This window comes from Kogia breviceps, chromosome 1 (assembly GCF_026419965.1).
Source record: "Kogia breviceps isolate mKogBre1 chromosome 1, mKogBre1 haplotype 1, whole genome shotgun sequence".
Lineage (NCBI taxonomy): Eukaryota > Metazoa > Chordata > Mammalia > Artiodactyla > Physeteridae > Kogia > Kogia breviceps.
In genome coordinates this window covers 114,995,249-115,016,115 of record NC_081310.1, presented here as the reverse complement: position 1 = coordinate 115,016,115, position 20,867 = coordinate 114,995,249, and positions in this window count along the sequence as shown.

The window sequence follows — 20,867 nt, the reverse complement described above, 5'->3', positions numbered from 1 at the left end:
AAAGCAATTATACTCCAATAAAGATGTTAAAAAAAAAAGAATAAAGTACCTATTGGGAAGTAAAAAAAAAAAAAAAGAAAAACAAATAGTACCTGTGTTCTTGTCACCAAGAGAAATCACAGATCTTTTAATACCATACAGCTATTGTTGCACATAGCTCAAAATATTTCTGCTCATCACTACATTGAAATCATGGTAGTTGTTAGTCTAGACTGTGTTATTTGATACGTTAATAAGGAAGCACATATATTACCACATCACAAATTTGTTTTTAATGTAAATATTTATAACTGTTTCAATATAATTCTTTCTAATCTTATATATTTTATTTTATACATTTTAAAACACTATTCTAAGTGGGAGTCACAGGCTTCCAAGGCACCCATAGTACAAAAATACCTAAAAACTCCTGAAGCAGAGAGTGAGGAGACTTAGAGAAGAGACTAGGTTTAGTGAGGTACAGGGTCATAAGTTCAGGCTAGCCAAACTTAGCTAGAACCTTAGGCTGGACACATTCGGGGAAAAAGTTGTCACAAAGAAGCAGAAGCAGCCAATTACAGCAGGCAGAGCGCAGGGCCTGGGGTCACACAGAAGAACAGGACTGATGCTGTTAGTGGCTGTTCCCACAAGAAGGGGTCACAGGGTGAACGGGCTCCTGATCAGGATCCAGGTAGATTCCATCCTAGGCCCCTGAGTCTCCCTAACCCACAGACAACTTGTACCCCATCTACCTCATCTTCAGAACTCGCTGGATTTTTAAAAACCAAGGACCAGGTTCCCATCAGTCCTTGAATCTTGAGTCCCCGCCAAGTTACTTCCATCCCAACTGTCTAACTGAGGTGCCAATGACTGACCACAAGACCTCTTTATCCTACAACTGGAAGACGTAGTTAAACGGAAGACATGATTACAATGTATCAGAGACTATCAAGTATCTAAGAAGAAACACCCCACAACCTGGACCTGTCACCCATGGTCACCCTGACACCGTCCACATCACAAGCTCTCGCTCACAGCCACTGCCCTTGAACTTACCCTTGAACGCGGCCCTGCTCTCTCCTTCAACTTAAACCTTGTTCCTCTCCTTCCCCATACAGTGAGCTTCTAGGTAGACAGACCACCTTCCTCTCTTCCTTATCCCTCCTCAGCCCTCTCCAGCCTCACTTCTCTTCCCACCCCACCAGTGAAACCACTTCCTCTAAGCTGCTCTTGTCCTCTAAGTGCCAAATACACAGCAGAAATTAACACCATATTGTTAAGTCAACTATACTTCAATAAAATTTTTTAATTAAAAGATAAAAAATAGGGAATTCCCTAGTGGTCCAGTGGTTAAGACTCCATGTTCATTACCGAGGGCCCAGGTTCAATCCCTGGTTGGGGATCTAAGATCCCACAAGCCACGAGGTGCAGTCAAAATAAATTAATTCAATAAAATATTTTTTTAAAATAAGTAGGGACTTCACCGGCAGTCCAGCGGTTAAGACTCTGCACTCCCAATCCAGGGGGTGTGGGTTTGATCCTTGGTCAGGGAACTAAGATCCTGCATGCCACACAGCCAAAAAAATAAAATAAATAAAAGATAAGAAATAAAATAAAAATGAAAAGCAAAAATAATGCCAAATACAAAGCACCATTTTCAATCCACATCTGGCACACTTGCAGGTGCTGACACAGGTCCCTACTCTTTCTTTAAATCCTTCTCTTAACTTTTCATGACATTGTTTTCTCCAGGTCCCCCCACCCTTCTCAATCTCCTCCAGAGGTGCCCTGGGGCTGCACTCCCACTAGCCCCCTGTCCCTCCACCCGCAGCCAAGGGAGCTTCACAGCCACCTACGTGCTGATGACCCCCGACTTTTCTCCACCCCGGGCACCCCAGCTCCTGCCTGTCTAGCCAGCAGCCCATTGGATGTCACACGCTGATACCCAGGCACCTCACTTTCACATGCCCCTGTTCTCCAGCATCCTTTGTCACTCTCATGCCTAAACCCACTCCTATTTCTCAGGGTTCTTAGTTGCAAATAACAGAATCAGTCTGTCTGGCTTAAGCAAAAGGGAATTTAATAAAGATTAGTAAGTAGTTCACTGAATGGCGTGGGGTCTGGAGAAACAGGATGGAGCTTCACATCCAGGAACAGTGCCCAGAACCACACCACAGAATCGGCTAACAAGGAAAGCGTCTCCCCCAGGGCAGATCTGCTGACACCCAGGCCCCATGCAGAGCCACTTTCTTCCTGCTGTTTCGTTCCTACAGAAAGGAAGGCACGTGTGGCCTGGTTACAGGGCGCAGGTCCCACATGTGCCCTTCTGCAAGGACCCTGGAAAGTAATCAACTCATAACTGAACACAGGGAAGATGTTCAAAGCTCTTGGGCAGCTACAAAGCCTGGGTGCCCGCCGCCCCATCCTTCCTGCTGTGCTCCCTTCTCCAACAGTGACACCACAACACACTCAGTGGCCCAACCTGGGAGTTTCCTAGATTCCTGAATTTCTCTGCTTTCATCAGTCATGTCATCCTGTCACTCAGCCCTCCCCTGGACCTCAGACTCTACCACCATTTCCATCTTCACCACCAGCATCTCCTAACATCTTCCTGACTGGCCCCCTCCTTCCAGGCTTACCCATCTTCCATACAGCCTAGAGATCTGGTCTTCACTCTCGGAAATTCAAAGTTCTCCAAGGAGTCCTCACCAACCTCAGGATCAAGCCCAAACTCCTCGAGCCGGCAGCCAGGGGTATGAATGGCCCAGCCCTGCTCCCCCTCCAGCTTCATCTCCATCACCCCCACCCTCACACATTCCCCTTTCCAGTAACACAAAACCTTTCACAGCTCCTCCCTGGGCCAATCTGCTTGGTTCCTCCATGCCTTCCACATGCTGGTCTCCTTCCTTCTTGTCTGGGTACATAAGCCCTAGGTTTCCATCCTTGTCCAGCCACTTACTGATGGGTATAAACTTACACAAGTTATCACACCTCTCTGAACCTCAGTTTTCTCTTCTGAAAAATGAGAATGATACCCTCCTCCCAGGTGCATTGTGAAAAGTACATGACACAACCGGGCAGAGTGCTTAGACACTACTGCAGGTTGAAAGGTGGCCCCAAAAGATATGACCCCATCCCACACCAACCTGTGAATGTGACCTTATTTGGAAATAGGGTCTTTGCGAATGTAATTAAGTAAAGGATCTTGACATGAGATCATCCTAGGTTACCCAGTGAGTCCTAAGTCCAATGGCAAGTGTCCTTATCAGGGAGAAAAGAGGAGAAGGACATGTGAAGATGGAGTTATGCTATCACAAGCCAAGGAATGCTAGGAGCTACCAGCAGCTAAAAGAGGCAAGGACAGATTCTCCCCCAGAGCCTTTGAGGGCAAATGGCCCTGCCAACACCTTGATTTCAGACTTCTGGCCTCCAGAACTGTGAGAGAATACTTTCCTGTTGTTTTAAGCCATCAGGTTTGGGGCAACTTGTTAGGCAGCTGTAGGAAACTAGCACAGACACTCAAAGGCTATCCATCTCTTCCTGTTCCTCATCTCTTCCAGTGGGGGTCCCATCAGGGATGCTCCTGGAATGGGGACCCATACGGCCAGGTTCTGGCCACCTGACAGCACATCAAAACACCCCATTTCCTCTACAAGCAATTGCCACAGAGATGGCCTCTCTGAAGAGCAAGTTTGAATAGAGACATTGCTCTGCCCTCACCTCAGAAAGCAAACAGGCTTCTCAGACGGTCCAGAGCAAGTGAACACAGGGGACCAGAAATAAACAGATAGTCCACCAGCTTCACCACTCAGGGGCCGGGCAGGATGACTAGTTCTCATTTATTTTGGCTTCTAGAAGATGCCCCAGGAATTTACAGCTTATGTTTGTTTGCTTATTTCTTTTTCTTTTTTTAAAATTTATTTATCATATTTATTTATTTTTGGCTGGGCTGGGTCTTCATTGCTGCACGCGGGCTTTCTCCAGTTGCAGTGAGCAGGGGCTACTCATCGTTGCAGTGTGCGGGCCTCTCATTGCTGTGGCTTCTATTGTTGCGGAGCACAGGCTCCAGGCACACAGGCTTCAGTAGTTGCAGCATGTGGGCTTCAGTAGTTGTGGCTCACGGGCTCCAGAGCGCAGGGTCAGTAGTTGTGGTGCACAGGCTTAACTGCTCGGCGGAATGTGGGATCTTCCCGGACCAGGGCTTGAACCCATTTCCCGTGCATTGGCAGGTGGATTCCTAACCACTGTGCCACCAGGGAAGCCCCTGTTTGTTTATTTCTTAACCTCTTCTAAGAAAAAGGAACACTATTTTCCTTATGGAAATCTGAGGGCCCGGTGGCATCTGATTATTTTAACTAAACTCCTCCATCACGATTCCTCAGGGTCTACATAGGAGGTTAAAGTCCCAGGCATTGTAAGGACACTGGTGTCACTGCCCAGAGTTACGATAGGCTTGGGCTGGCCAACGGCATGCGGGAGAAGCCAGCTATGGGAAGGAGAGGCCTTTTGTTCCACTCTCGCCAGCATCCACTGTAGGTACCACTTGGCATTTTCACTCTCAAGTCTGAGTCCCAAGGCAACCTAGTGTCTCCCTACCTCCTCACTCCGCAGAGAAGGAGCTCAGCTCAGAAGGGTTATGGAATCTCCTGGAGCCACATTACAAGACAGCAGCAGAACCCAAAGTCTCCACCCAGCTATGGGAGAGGAAGAAGAGAAAGAGGTGTAGAACGAAGAAGCCTGGTTTTGGATCCTGGCTCCACCACTTACATTAGCCAGGATTCCCTCACTCCTCCCCTCCCGTGTTTTTGATACACCCAAAGGGAGAGGGCGTGCTAACACACTTGCCAACTGTGATGTCTTTCCCAGAAGTGGGACATCGGTCCTCATCCCAGAGGGAGCCCCCATCATTTAAGTCTAAAGTCGAAAACGACAGTAACATGACCATCTTCTCAGGTCTTGGGGTTGGGACGCTTGTTAAAGAAAATCCGTGTTGATTTGGCAGAAGCCTGGAAAGGAGGCAGCCAGGCCAGCCCATCATAAGCAGTGCTTGTACCGCCTCAGTACCTGGCCAACATCAGACCCAGGATGCAGGCTCACTTGGGAACTGCCAGGCTGGCAGATCAGCCAGTGAGGACTGAAGAAGGGACACAGAGGAGATCAATAAACTCCACTGTCTCCTCCCAGCCCCACCACATTATTCCATCCCATGGCCCCTCCCCTCTCCCCCTCTGGGGCTCTCCCACCCACCCACAAAGCCAGGCTTATTGCCGTCCAGTCCAGCCCTTTCCCTGCTCCATGGAGGTTCCTATTCGAGGGACTCTGGGGCACAAAAGGGACAGGACAGCAAGGGGCCTTGAGCCCAGAGGCTTGCTCCATGGTCTGGACTTGGGGAGACTGCCTGGGGGCCCTTCTCTCTTGGACTCTGTTCCCAAACTGTGGGGATCCTAGTTGAGTTTGAAGGTTAGATGACGGGCAGGACAGTTTCCTACTCCACCTGCCTTACAGCCCTTGGGACCCACCCAGAAGTGCCGCCTGCTAATCTCCTGACCACCTGTCTCCCCAGACAGCCCATGAGCTGTTCTCTCTCCCATCACCCTCACCCCTCAGCTTCCAGACCCTCTAGCCCTAGATGGCAGAGTCCCAGGACCTGCGCTGGCTCCCTGTCTCACCACAGGCCCTTTTGTAGCCAAGTGAGGGAGAGGTGAGGGGGCTTTAGATGCTTAGCCTGGAAAAGCAGGCAGGAAGGCAACCTCAGTAACGCTCCATTACTGAGCCGTCTGCAGTATCATCTGATTTAATGCTTACCACAGTCCTGAGGAGGTATCATTACCCACTTCATAGCTGAGAAAATGGAAGCTTGGTAATTATCCAAGTCAAACAGATGGTAAGTCACAGGGCTGGAATCTGACCCCAGGTCTGACTTTAAACGCCTGCTCCCGACCACCATGCTACACGGCCTCTTACATAGGAGAACGGCTGCCAGAAGGAAGGTAGCTGAAGCTCGCTCTGCGTTGCTTCAGGGGGCGAAAGTGGAATGACAGTGTGGAAATTACTGGGAGAAGTTTTGAGCCCAGGACAAGAAAGACGATCGCACAGAGGCAGGGAGCCTCTTGTTTCCAGATGTGTTCAAAACAGGAGCACGGCTTACTGTCTGGGAGAGAGGCAGAGACAATTCTTGCCTTTGGTAGCTTTTAAGATCCTAAGAGACTGAATATACAAATGGGCAGTGGCCAGATCATATATAAAAATAGAACTCTGACCCCCAATATCTGAAGCCACCAACCCAGGAACTCACCCCTTAGCTAGAGTAACTGGCCCAGGAAGCCGGTTCGAAGTCAGGCTTGTAGGAAGCGTGATTGCTGTCTCTAGCAATAGTCCAAGAAGCCCAACAATAACCTGCAAAAACAATCAGCTCCAAATGCCCAGGACTGGATTAATAACGAACAGCTTCCCTAATTTTTGACCAACCAGAGAAAGTCAAATATACTCCCCTAGCCAATCACACAGGATGCCCCCTGTCGACTCACCTACAGCTTCCCTCAGCCAGCGGTCTCCAAACAGGGCACACCTGAAGCCTTCTTTTTCCCACTATAGAGCTTTCCCACCCTTCTGCCTGCCTTTGTGTCCCTGCCAAAACCCAAGCCTGGTGGCTGACTCCCTTGCAATAGTAAGCTCAGAATAAACAGTCTTTGCTTTTCTCCTTTGGTCTTTGTTCATTTCCATAGTCCTTGCAAATGCTAAGGGTCAAATGTCTGAGTGTGTGGATGAGACAGGGAGAGAGATGTGTCTGTGATTTTATGTCTGTGTCCAGTGGTGCATATTCAGTTACCTAAGCAGAAACCTCCTGTTATTCTTGCTTGGTGAGCCCTGCTCCTAGGTCCAGCTCACTGATTTTCTTGACCTTGGACAAGTCCCTCATAGCAGGCTCTGTTGGGGCCTCATGACGGATGTCACATCCCCTGGGCTTGTCTCTGATTTCAGGGTCAGCTGAGATGGAAAGTTCCACACGAGCTCAGCTTTACCTGTGCTGACAGGGTCTTTCTCTAGAAGACCACTTCTTCCCATCTGAGACCCCAACATCTTCTCTGCCCTGCAGGAGCTCAGCCTGCAAGTACAGGGAGTTAATTTCCACCCAGTCCCAGGAAGCCTTCAACCAGGAGGATGGGAGCCAGCCGATAAATGCTCCAACCAACCTAGAAGATCCTGGAAGAATCCAGGCTGCATCAGACAGAACACATTTTTCATTAGCATTCCCTCCTTCCCTGCCTCCTTTCCCCCACTCCTCACTCCTATTTGCTAGGATCACCTCCCAAATAAACCACCAGCAACCACATGTTTGTCTCAGCCTCTGCTTCCGGGGAAACCCAAGCCAGGATGTCACTCACCATCTTCAGACTTCATCTTCATCCTCCACAAAATAGGAGTTTGCAGACGCTGTGCCTCAGGGACTCTCCTGGGGGAGGGGGAGCTCCCACAGCTAGTGAGGTCCAGCCAAGGGCCCCCACCCTGTCCTTCAGAGCAGCTACCCTCAGCCGTCACATCCTGGGGTTCCATGTCAGTTCACTTTTTCAAAGGACTTGTGCTTTGACTTGTTAAAAGACCACAGGGCAACTGGTCTTGAATATTCCCTCCAAGCCCTAGAGGCAGTTCTAGAAAGGACAGCCCAGTCCCCCAGGACACCTGCTGAGGTGGAGCCCCCTCATCTGGGTGGCATTACTGAGGCCTCCTCTCAATGGGACATGCTCAGAGCGCTCTGCGTGTCTAGTCATGAGGTTACATCAGAAATACCGTATGCTAACACATATGTATGGAATCTAAAAAAAAAAAAACACAAGTTCTGAAGAACCTAGGGGCAGGACAGGAATAAAGACGTAGAGAATGAACTTGAGGAGGAAGGGTAAGCTGGGATAAAGTGAGAGAGGGGCACGGACATACATACACTACCAAATGTAAAATAGATAGCTAGTGGGAAGCAGCCGCATAGCACAGGAAGACCAGCAGCTCAGTGTTTTGTGACCACCTAGAGGGGTGGGATAGGGAGGGTGGGAGGGAGACGCAAGAGGGAGGGGATATGGGGATATATGTATACATATAGCTGATTCACTTTGTTATACAGCAGAAACTAACACACCATTGTAAAGCAATTATACTCCAATAAAGATGTTAAAAAAAAAAGAATAAAGTACCTATTGGGAAGTAAAAAAAAAAAAAAGAAAAACAAATAGTACCTGTGTTCTTGTCACCAAGAGAAATCACAGATCTTTTAATACCATACAGCTATTGTTGCACATAGCTCAAAATATTTCTGCTCATCACTACATTGAAATCATGGTAGTTGTTAGTCTAGACTGTGTTATTTGATACGTTAATAAGGAAGCACATATATTACCACATCACAAATTTGTTTTTAATGTAAATATTTATAACTGTTTCAATATAATTCTTTCTAATCTTATATATTTTATTTTATACATTTTAAAACACTATTCTAAGTGGGAGTCACAGGCTTCCAAGGCACCCATAGTACAAAAATACCTAAAAACTCCTGAAGCAGAGAGTGAGGAGACTTAGAGAAGAGACTAGGTTTAGTGAGGTACAGGGTCATAAGTTCAGGCTAGCCAAACTTAGCTAGAACCTTAGGCTGGACACATTCGGGGAAAAAGTTGTCACAAAGAAGCAGAAGCAGCCAATTACAGCAGGCAGAGCGCAGGGCCTGGGGTCACACAGAAGAACAGGACTGATGCTGTTAGTGGCTGTTCCCACAAGAAGGGGTCACAGGGTGAACGGGCTCCTGATCAGGATCCAGGTAGATTCCATCCTAGGCCCCTGAGTCTCCCTAACCCACAGACAACTTGTACCCCATCTACCTCATCTTCAGAACTCGCTGGATTTTTAAAAACCAAGGACCAGGTTCCCATCAGTCCTTGAATCTTGAGTCCCCGCCAAGTTACTTCCATCCCAACTGTCTAACTGAGGTGCCAATGACTGACCACAAGACCTCTTTATCCTACAACTGGAAGACGTAGTTAAACGGAAGACATGATTACAATGTATCAGAGACTATCAAGTATCTAAGAAGAAACACCCCACAACCTGGACCTGTCACCCATGGTCACCCTGACACCGTCCACATCACAAGCTCTCGCTCACAGCCACTGCCCTTGAACTTACCCTTGAACGCGGCCCTGCTCTCTCCTTCAACTTAAACCTTGTTCCTCTCCTTCCCCATACAGTGAGCTTCTAGGTAGACAGACCACCTTCCTCTCTTCCTTATCCCTCCTCAGCCCTCTCCAGCCTCACTTCTCTTCCCACCCCACCAGTGAAACCACTTCCTCTAAGCTGCTCTTGTCCTCTAAGTGCCAAATACACAGCAGAAATTAACACCATATTGTTAAGTCAACTATACTTCAATAAAATTTTTTAATTAAAAGATAAAAAATAGGGAATTCCCTAGTGGTCCAGTGGTTAAGACTCCATGTTCATTACCGAGGGCCCAGGTTCAATCCCTGGTTGGGGATCTAAGATCCCACAAGCCACGAGGTGCAGTCAAAATAAATTAATTCAATAAAATATTTTTTTAAAATAAGTAGGGACTTCACCGGCAGTCCAGCGGTTAAGACTCTGCACTCCCAATCCAGGGGGTGTGGGTTTGATCCTTGGTCAGGGAACTAAGATCCTGCATGCCACACAGCCAAAAAAATAAAATAAATAAAAGATAAGAAATAAAATAAAAATGAAAAGCAAAAATAATGCCAAATACAAAGCACCATTTTCAATCCACATCTGGCACACTTGCAGGTGCTGACACAGGTCCCTACTCTTTCTTTAAATCCTTCTCTTAACTTTTCATGACATTGTTTTCTCCAGGTCCCCCCACCCTTCTCAATCTCCTCCAGAGGTGCCCTGGGGCTGCACTCCCACTAGCCCCCTGTCCCTCCACCCGCAGCCAAGGGAGCTTCACAGCCACCTACGTGCTGATGACCCCCGACTTTTCTCCACCCCGGGCACCCCAGCTCCTGCCTGTCTAGCCAGCAGCCCATTGGATGTCACACGCTGATACCCAGGCACCTCACTTTCACATGCCCCTGTTCTCCAGCATCCTTTGTCACTCTCATGCCTAAACCCACTCCTATTTCTCAGGGTTCTTAGTTGCAAATAACAGAATCAGTCTGTCTGGCTTAAGCAAAAGGGAATTTAATAAAGATTAGTAAGTAGTTCACTGAATGGCGTGGGGTCTGGAGAAACAGGATGGAGCTTCACATCCAGGAACAGTGCCCAGAACCACACCACAGAATCGGCTAACAAGGAAAGCGTCTCCCCCAGGGCAGATCTGCTGACACCCAGGCCCCATGCAGAGCCACTTTCTTCCTGCTGTTTCGTTCCTACAGAAAGGAAGGCACGTGTGGCCTGGTTACAGGGCGCAGGTCCCACATGTGCCCTTCTGCAAGGACCCTGGAAAGTAATCAACTCATAACTGAACACAGGGAAGATGTTCAAAGCTCTTGGGCAGCTACAAAGCCTGGGTGCCCGCCGCCCCATCCTTCCTGCTGTGCTCCCTTCTCCAACAGTGACACCACAACACACTCAGTGGCCCAACCTGGGAGTTTCCTAGATTCCTGAATTTCTCTGCTTTCATCAGTCATGTCATCCTGTCACTCAGCCCTCCCCTGGACCTCAGACTCTACCACCATTTCCATCTTCACCACCAGCATCTCCTAACATCTTCCTGACTGGCCCCCTCCTTCCAGGCTTACCCATCTTCCATACAGCCTAGAGATCTGGTCTTCACTCTCGGAAATTCAAAGTTCTCCAAGGAGTCCTCACCAACCTCAGGATCAAGCCCAAACTCCTCGAGCCGGCAGCCAGGGGTATGAATGGCCCAGCCCTGCTCCCCCTCCAGCTTCATCTCCATCACCCCCACCCTCACACATTCCCCTTTCCAGTAACGCAAAACCTTTCACAGCTCCTCCCTGGGCCAATCTGCTTGGTTCCTCCATGCCTTCCACATGCTGGTCTCCTTCCTTCTTGTCTGGGTACATAAGCCCTAGGTTTCCATCCTTGTCCAGCCACTTACTGATGGGTATAAACTTACACAAGTTATCACACCTCTCTGAACCTCAGTTTTCTCTTCTGAAAAATGAGAATGATACCCTCCTCCCAGGTGCATTGTGAAAAGTACATGACACAACCGGGCAGAGTGCTTAGACACTACTGCAGGTTGAAAGGTGGCCCCAAAAGATATGACCCCATCCCACACCAACCTGTGAATGTGACCTTATTTGGAAATAGGGTCTTTGCGAATGTAATTAAGTAAAGGATCTTGACATGAGATCATCCTGGGTTACCCAGTGAGTCCTAAGTCCAATGGCAAGTGTCCTTATCAGGGAGAAAAGAGGAGAAGGACATGTGAAGATGGAGTTATGCTATCACAAGCCAAGGAACGCTAGGAGCTACCAGCAGCTAAAAGAGGCAAGGAAAGATTCTCCCCCAGAGCCTTTGAGGGCAAATGGCCCTGCCAACACCTTGATTTCAGACTTCTGGCCTCCAGAACTGTGAGAGAATACTTTCCTGTTGTTTTAAGCCATCAGGTTTGGGGCAACTTGTTAGGCAGCTGTAGGAAACTAGCACAGACACTCAAAGGCTATCCATCTCTTCCTGTTCCTCATCTCTTCCAGTGGGGGTCCCATCAGGGATGCTCCTGGAATGGGGACCCATACGGCCAGGTTCTGGCCACCTGACAGCACATCAAAACACCCCATTTCCTCTACAAGCAATTGCCACAGAGATGGCCTCTCTGAAGAGCAAGTTTGAATAGAGACATTGCTCTGCCCTCACCTCAGAAAGCGAACAGGCTTCTCAGACGGTCCAGAGCAAGTGAACACAGGGGACCAGAAATAAACAGATAGTCCACCAGCTTCACCACTCAGGGGCCGGGCAGGATGACTAGTTCTCATTTATCTTGGCTTCTTGAAGACGCCCCAGGAATTTACAGCTTATGTCTGTTTGCTTATTTCTTTTTCCTTTTCTTTAAATGTATTTATCTTATTTATTTATTTTTGGCTGGGCTGGGTCTTCATTGCTGCATGCGGGCTTTCTCCAGTTGCAGTGAGCAGGGGCTACTCATCGTTGCAGTGTGCGGACCTCTCATTGCTGTGGCTTCTCTTGTTGCGGAGCACAGGCTCCAGGCACACAGGCTTCAGTAGTTGCAGCATGTGGGCTTCAGTAGTTGTGGCTCACGGGCTCCAGAGCGCAGGGTCAGTAGTTGTGGTGCACAGGCTTAACTGCTCCGTGGAATGTGGGATCTTCCTGGACCAGGGCTTGAACCCATTTCCCGTGCATTGGCAGGTGGATTCCTAACCACTGTGCCACCAGGGAAGCCCCTGTTTGTTTATTTCTTAACCTCTTCTAAGAAAAAGGAACACTATTTTCCTTATGGAAATCTGAGGGCCCGGTGGCATCTGATTATTTTAACTAAACTCCTCCATCACGATTCCTCAGGGTCTACATAGGAGGTTAAAGTCCCAGGCATTGTAAGGACACTGGTGTCACTGCCCAGAGTTACGATAGGCTTGGGCTGGCCAACGGCATGCGGGAGAAGCCAGCTATGGGAAGGAGAGGCCTTTTGTTCCACTCTCGCCAGCATCCACTGTAGGTACCACTTGGCATTTTCACTCTCAAGTCTGAGTCCCAAGGCAACCTAGTGTCTCCCTACGTCCTCACTCCGCAGAGAAGGAGCTCAGCTCAGAAGGGTTATGGAATCTCCTGGAGCCACATTACAAGACAGCAGCAGAACCCAAAGTCTCCACCCAGCTATGGGAGAGGAAGAAGAGAAAGAGGTGTAGAACGAAGAAGCCTGGTTTTGGATCCTGGCTCCGCCACTTACATTAGCCAGGATTCCCTCACTCCTCCCCTCCCGTGTTTTTGATACACCCAAAGGGAGAGGGCGTGCTAACACACTTGCCAACTGTGATGTCTTTCCCAGAAGTGGGACATCGGTCCTCAGCCCAGAGGGAGCCCCCATCATTTAGGTCTAAAGTCGAAAACGACAGTAACATGACCATCTTCTCAGGTCTTGGGGTTGGGACGCTTGTTAAAGAAAATCCGTGTTGATTTGGCAGAAGCCTGGAAAGGCGACAGCCAGGCCCGCCCATCATAAGCAATGCTTGTACCGCCTCAGTACCTGGCCAACATCAGACCCAGGATGCAGGCTCACTTGGGAACTGCCAGGCTGGCAGATCAGCCAGTAAGGACTGAAGAAGGGACACAGAGGAGATCAATAAACTCCACTGTCTCCTCCCAGCCCCACCACATTATTCCATCCCATGGCCCCTCCCCTCTCCCCCTCTGGGGCTCTCCCACCCACCCACAAAGCCAGGCTTATTGCTGTCCAGTCCAGCCCTTTCCCTGCTCCATGGAGGTTCCTATTCCAGGGACTCTGGGGCACAAGAGGGACAGGACAGCAAGGGGCCTTGAGCCCAGAGGCTTGCTCCATGGTCTGGACGTGGGGAGAATGCCTGGGGGCCCTTCTCTCTTGGACTCTGTTCCCAAACTGTGGGGATCCTAGTTGAGTTTGAAGGTTAGATGATGAGCAGGACAGTTTCCTACTCCACCTGCCTTACAGCCCTTGGGACCCACCCAGAAGTGCCGCCTGCTAATCTCCTGACCACCTGTCTCCCCAGACAGCCCATGAGCTGTTCTCTCTCCCATCACCCTCACCCCTCAGCTTCCAGACCCTCTAGCCCTAGATGGCAGAGTCCCAGGACCTGCGCTGGCTCCCTGTCTCACCACAGGCCCTTTTGTAGCCAAGTGAGGGAGAGGTGAGGGGGCTTTAGATGCTTAGCCTGGAAAAGCAGGCAGGAAGGCAACCTCAGTAACGCTCCATTACTGAGCCGTCTGCAGTATCATCTGATTTAATGCTTACCACAGTCCTGAGGAGGTATCATTACCCACTTCATAGCTGAGAAAATGGAAGCTTGGTAATTATCCAAGTCAAACAGATGGTAAGTCACAGGGCTGGAATCTGACCCCAGGTCTGACTTTAAACGCCTGCTCCCGACCACCATGCTACACGGCCTCTTACATAGGAGAACGGCTGCCAGAAGGAAGGTAGCTGAAGCTCGCTCTGTGTTGCTTCAGGGGGCGAAAGTGGAATGACAGTGTGGAAATTACTGGGAGAAGTTTTGAGCCCAGGACAAGAAAGACGATCGCACAGAGGCAGGGAGCCTCTTGTTTCCAGATGTGTTCAAAACAGGAGCACGGCTTACTGTCTGGGAGAGAGGCAGAGACAATTCTTGCCTTTGGTAGCTTTTAAGATCCTAAGAGACTGAATATACAAATGGGCAGTGGCCAGACCATATATAAAAATAGAACTCTGACCCCCAATATCTGAAGCCACCAACCCAGGAACTCACCCCTTAGCTAGAGTAACTGGTCCAGGAAGCCAGTTCGAAGTCAGGCTTGTAGGAAGCGTGATTGCTGTCTCTAGCAATAGTCCAAGAAGCCCAACAATAACCTGCAAAAACAATCAGCTCCAAATGCCCAGGACTGGATTAATAACGAACAGCTTCCCTAATTTTTGACCAACCAGAGAAAGTCAAATATACTCCCCTAGCCAATCACACAGGATGACTCACCTACAGCTTCCCTCAGCCAGCGGTCTCCAAACGGGGCACACCTGAAGCCTTCTTTTTCCCACTATAGAGCTTTCCCACTCTTCTGTCTGCCTTTGTGTCCCTGCCAAAACCCAAGCCTGGTGGCTGACTCCCTTGCAATAGTAAGCTCAGAATAAACAGTCTTTGCTTTTCTCCTTTGGTCTTTGTTCATTTCCATAGTCCTTGCAAATGCTAAGGGTCAGATGTCTGAGTGTGTGGATGAGACAGGGAGAGAGATGTGTCTGTGATTTTATGTCTGTGTCCAGTGGTGCATATTCAGTTACCTAAGCAGAAACCTCCTGTTATTCTTGCTTGGTGAGCCCTGCTCCTAGGTCCAGCTCACTGATTTTCTTGACCTTGGACAAGTCCCTCATAGCAGGCTCTGTTGGGGCCTCATGACGGATGTCACATCCCCTGGGCTTGTCTCTGATTTCAGGGTCAGCTGAGATGGAAAGTTCCACACGAGCTCAGCTTTACCTGTGCTGACAGGGTCTTTCTCTAGAAGACCACTTCTTCCCATCTGAGACCCCAACATCTTCTCTGCCCTGCAGGAGCTCAGCCTGCAAGTACAGGGAGTTAATTTCCACCCAGTCCCAGGAAGCCTTCAACCAGGAGGATGGGAGCCAGCCGATAAATGCTCCAACCAACCTAGAAGACCCTGGAAGAATCCAGGCTGCATCAGACAGAACACATTTTTCATTAGCATTCCCTCCTTCCCTGCCTCCTTTCCCCCACTCCTCACTCCTATTTGCTAGGATCACCTCCCAAATAAACCACCAGCAACCACATGTTTGTCTCAGCCTCTGCTTCCAGGGAAACCCAAGCCAGGATGTCACTCACCATCTTCAGACTTCATCTTCATCCTCCACAAAATAGGAGTTTGCAGACGCTGTGCCTCAGGGATTCTCCTGGGGGAGGGGGAGCTCCCACAGCTAGTGAGGTCCAGCCAAGGGCCCCCACCCTGTCCTTCAGAGCAGCTACCCTCAGCCGTCACATCCTGGGGTTCCATGTCAGTTCACTTTTTCAAAGGACTTGTGCTTTGACTTGTTAAAAGACCACAGGGCAACTGGTCTTGAATATTCCCTCCAAGCCCTAGAGGCAGTTCTAGAAAGGACAGCCCAGTCCCCCAGGACACCTGCTGAGGTGGAGCCCCCTCATCTGGGTGGCATTACTGAGGCCTCCTCTCAATGGGACATGCTCAGAGCGCTCTGCGTGTCTAGTCATGAGGTTACATCAGAAATACCGTATGCTAACACATATGTATGGAATCTAAAAAAAAAAAAAAAAAAAAAACACAAGTTCTGAAGAACCTAGGGGCAGGACAGGAATAAAGACACAGACGTAGAGAATGAACTTGAGGAGGAAGGGTAAGCTGGGATAAAGTGAGAGAGGGGCACGGACATACATACACTACCAAATGTAAAATAGATAGCTAGTGGGAAGCAGCTGCATAGCACAGGAAGACCAGCAGCTCAGTGTTTTGTGACCACCTAGAGGGGTGGGATAGGGAGGGTGGGAGGGAGACGCAAGAGGGAGGGGATATGGGGATATATGTATACATATAGCTGATTCACTTTGTTATACAGCAGAAACTAACACACCATTGTAAAGCAATTATACTCCAATAAAGATGTTAAAAAAAAAGAAGCATGGGGTTAGTATGTGCCCTTGGCTGGATATTTCCAACAAATTTCTGAACATTCCTATCTGGGATGGATTTCTTCTTCCCATAAGAGTATCCCCCAGGCACCAGAAATCTCTCTGGTTCATTAACTCGTTGGTTCCCCCATAAATGTCAAAGACACCCCTCTATGGGAGCCTAGCAATGTCTTTGAAGTGGCAGCAGCCATAAACAGGCTCGTGCTGCCTTTGCTGACAGCAGGGCAGGGAGGTCTGGGAGACAGTTGGGCGACTTCAGTCTGCTTGTACTCTAATTACTCCCAGCTCAGCAAGAGGATGGCCCAGAAATGGAGGACAAAGAGGGCAATTGCTAACAGCTAGAGGCCCAGAAACAGGGAAACCTGTGGTGGGCCAGACCCCCTTTCCTGGGCAGCTGGAGAGATTTCCTCCCCTTTGTGCAGGTCAGAGCAGGGATCTCTGGAGAGGAAAACCCGGGGATCAGTACTCCCAGCCAGTTCCCATCTGGTCCAGTGCACACAAGTGACTCCCTAGGCATAGATGGAGCTTGAGCCAAAGAAAACTCAGGGTCAGGAGGAAGGTGGGTAGAAAGCCCCTGAGTGGCTAGAGCCCCTAATCCTGCCCCTGAGTTCTCGGAGTGGGGTCTCCTCTGATCCTTGGTTTTCCATCCATGGAATGAGGTGGACGTCCCTCTGAAAGTCACAGACTGTTAGGATAGCAGCAGCTCAGAGGTCTTCCTTCACTTTGACAAGAGGCAGGGGGCTTGCTGGGCTGGGCTGTGGTGGAACTTACAGTGAGGGCCGGGACTCCTGCCCCTGCCCGGTATGCCTCCGCCTCCCAGCATGGATCCTCCTGAAACTGACTCTGCCGGCCAGCTTTCTTCTTGCCAGACTCCTGCTCAGCCTCTGCCTGTTCATCCGGCACTCCCAGGTCACTACCAAAAACCGGTTTCATGGCCCCTCTTGTTAACTCAAGGCATCTGCCCTAGCCTCTCAGCACCTAGCCTCTCGGAAGCCCACGGAAGCCCAGAAACTCTTAATTTAAATGGGAGATATCGGACATCCAAGCTGACTCTCCCCTTTGACCCGGGAAAGAGTTTCTCATTCAGGCTGCTAAGAGCAAGGATAAAACAGAGTATTTAACACCACTGAATTGTGCATTCAAAAGATAATTAGGGCTTCCCTGGTGGCGCAGTGGTTGAGAGTCCGCCTGCCGATGCAGGGGACACCGGTTTGTGCCCCGGTCCGGGAAGATCCCACATGCCGCGGAGCAGCTAGGCCCGTGAGCCATGGCCGCTGAGCCCGCGCGTCCGGAGCCTGTGCTCCGCAACGGGAGAGGCCACAACAGTGAGAGGCCCGCGTACCACAAAAAAAAAAAAAAGAAAGAAAGAAAAAAAGATAATTAAAATGATAAATTTTATGTTATGTATATTTTACCACCAAAAAGGAAAAGGAGAAGGGAAAAGAGATAAGTGAGGGGCTCTGGGGGCAGCAGGGCAGGGGGGCAGCGTGTTGACATCCTACCTAAACTCCTTAGAAAGGCAGCCATGAAATACTCCTGCGAGTCTGTTGACGTGACTTCATTTCTAGGAAGGCCTGGGTGGGGACTGGCTCTGGAGACATTAGGCTGATGAGCTGGAAATACGGGGAAAGGCCTGGGGCTGAGTCAGTAGCAGCAACCAAAGCCAGACCCTGCCTGTAGCCCTCTTTCTCCCACACCCCAGGCTTCCACATCACACCCCTACCCCTACCAACACTGCCATGAACTGGGAGTCCAGGAGGAGCAACCTTTTATGTATGTATGTATTTATTTTTATTGAAGTATAGTTGATTTACTATGTTGTGTTAGATTCAGGTATACAGCAAAGTGATTCAGATAGATAGATAGATACATACATACATACTCTTTTGTCATATTCTTTTCCATTATACTTTATTGCATGCTATTGAATATAGTTCCCTGTGCTATGCAGTAGGTCCTTGGTGAGTATCTATTTTACATACAGTAGTGTGTATCTGTTACTAATCCCAAACTCTTAATTTATCCCTTCTCCCTCTTTCCCCTTTAGTAACTATAAATTTGCTTTCTATGTCAGTGCCTCTATTTCTGTTTTGTGAATAAGTTCATTTGTATCATATTTTAGATTCCGCATATAAGTGGTATCATATGATATTTGTCTTTCTGTTTCTGACTTACTTTACTTAGTATGATAATCTCTAGGTCCAGCCATGTTGCTGCAAATAGTATTATTTCATTCTTTTTTATGACTGAGTAGTATTCCATGGTATAGGTATACCACATCTTCTTTATCCAGGAGGAACAATCTCTTGGGAAATTACTGTCAGCAGGCGCCATGACAGGAAGGGCAGGGAGGTTGGAGAGGACTAAGAAAAATGACAGGCTCACCAAAGCCCTTGACTTGTCTCCACCTCTAACTTGCAGGTTCCTACTAGGGCCAGGAGGAGGGAGGGGAGGAAAAGGATGCCCAGGTCCCAGCCATCTGAGGCAGGGGCTCTCTGGTTTTACTCAGATACTGATGCTTGTGAGGAACATCAGAAAAGAGGGAGGAAGGCACGATCTCCCCTCGCTCCACCCAACAGCCCAGCCTGGCAAATGCAGGTCTCTAAGGGGATGGGCTCTGGTGTGCGAGCAGCAAGGCTGAGCTCAGGAAGCAGCTCCTCTCTGTTCTTGGTATTTGGGAGGAGAGAGGAGATGAGGTTAATAACAGTTGTCCCTTTCATCAACTACATCCCCACTAAGCAGGAGAAGGAGCCCTGTAATTCCCTATGTCCCCATAATGACCGGCTATCTGCTCTTTCCTTCAGCTTCTACAGGCTGAACTGTAGGGGTTTCCCCTAAAAATGAAATTCCACCACAATATAACAAAACATTGGAGGTGGTCGAGGTCTCTCAGTGCTAGGCAAGTAGAGTCATGGAATTAAGGTGCCCTATTTCAGAAAGAAAGAAAAATAATTTTTCTGGTTCTGGGAAGGAGCCATGTGGGATTTCCAAAGAAAGTAGGAATTTAGAGCTAGAGTCGAGGGAGGCCAGCAGCTAGGCAAGACTGCTGGGGGGCAAGATCCATCTTCCTGCCCCTGATGGATAGCACCGCCTCAGCATGTTGATGCACACACACACACACACACACACACACACACACACACACACACTCACTCACTCACCCGAAGGGTTGCCCATCACTAACATTTTCAATTTCGGACCTGACAAGCCAGGCTTCCTGACAGCTGGCCCAGTATCCAATCTTCCTGACAGAGCTTCATCTCTGACTAGAGGCTCAGCAATTTGTTCAGAAAAGTACTTTAGGTGTGGGAGGCAGGAGGCCAGAAGGACCAGGAGATGCACAGAAAATAAGAGATAGATGAGATAGGGGGACTCCCAGCCTGGTCTCTCATTCATAACAGTATGTATTGAGCTCCTGCTGTGTGTCAGGCATTATCCCCAATAACCCCACGAAGTAGCTATTCTTGTGGGGAGCAGGGTACAGGGTGGTGGAAAGGATGTAAGCTTGGGAATCAGCTCTTGGATTCAACTCCTGCTCTGCCATACATCAGGTGGAGAAGCTGGTGGGCAAACAGACGATCCATTCCAGGAAATGGACAGGCGATCATCAAAGCACTAGGTTCAGCGGCGGCCAAATGAACAGGCCCCTTGGAGGAGGGGGTGCTGGAGCCAGAGGTTGAGTGGAGTTCACTCAACAGACATGAGAGAAGAAACTCCAGCCAGAATAAGTCATGTTTATGAAGGCAGAAAGACAGACAGAGCCCAGTGCATTTGAGGGCAGTGCACAGGGATATGGACTGGAAATGAAGGGCAGCAGGGGTGGGGCTGGAGCCTGGCCAGGCAGGTTGATGCAGGGAGATTTCTTCCTGTGGATGATGAAGAACTATTATGTTTGAAGGAATCTTCAGCAAGGACGAGATGGATGAGCGGAGTCAAGTGTGGAGATGCTCTGTCAACCAGGAGGCTATGTCAGTAGATGGGGTGAGAGTGGAGAGAGCCCAGCCTTAGGTGGCAGAGGTGGGGTGGGACCATGGGACAGACTTGAGAAACTTGTGGGCGTGAGAGTAGGATGAAGGGGGAGGAAGAGTAGCAGATGATGGAGGTTTGGAGAACTGTGTAGGAGTCGATGTAATTCACCAATTCAGGGTGTGCAGGAGAAGGAACACGCATCTGTCAGGGTCCCCACAAGAAATGGGGAGGGACTCAAATTAGGATAGTGCAGGGAGAGTTTTCTCATAAACGTGTGTGTGGGCTTGGTGTAGGGGAAAGACAAGGGCTAGTGCAGCAACCTGGGGCTGGTAATGGCAGAGGGCAGGAGGAGTTCCAGGCCAGAAGACAAGGGAGAAGACAGTTGCATAGACCAGAAGGAGAGAGCCATGTAGAGGAGTTCTCTTGAGAGGTTCTGCAACCTTTTGGCCAAGGGACTGCCAACCCAGGTGACCTCACCGGGAGCATGCCAAAGGAATAAATGCCTAGTTCCATTTTCTTCCTTTCCTCCAGTGGTGTGAGGGCCCTACTAGCCAAAGCGAACTGGAGACCAGCCAGCACAGGAGCCCATGGATGCCATTCCCCAGGTCA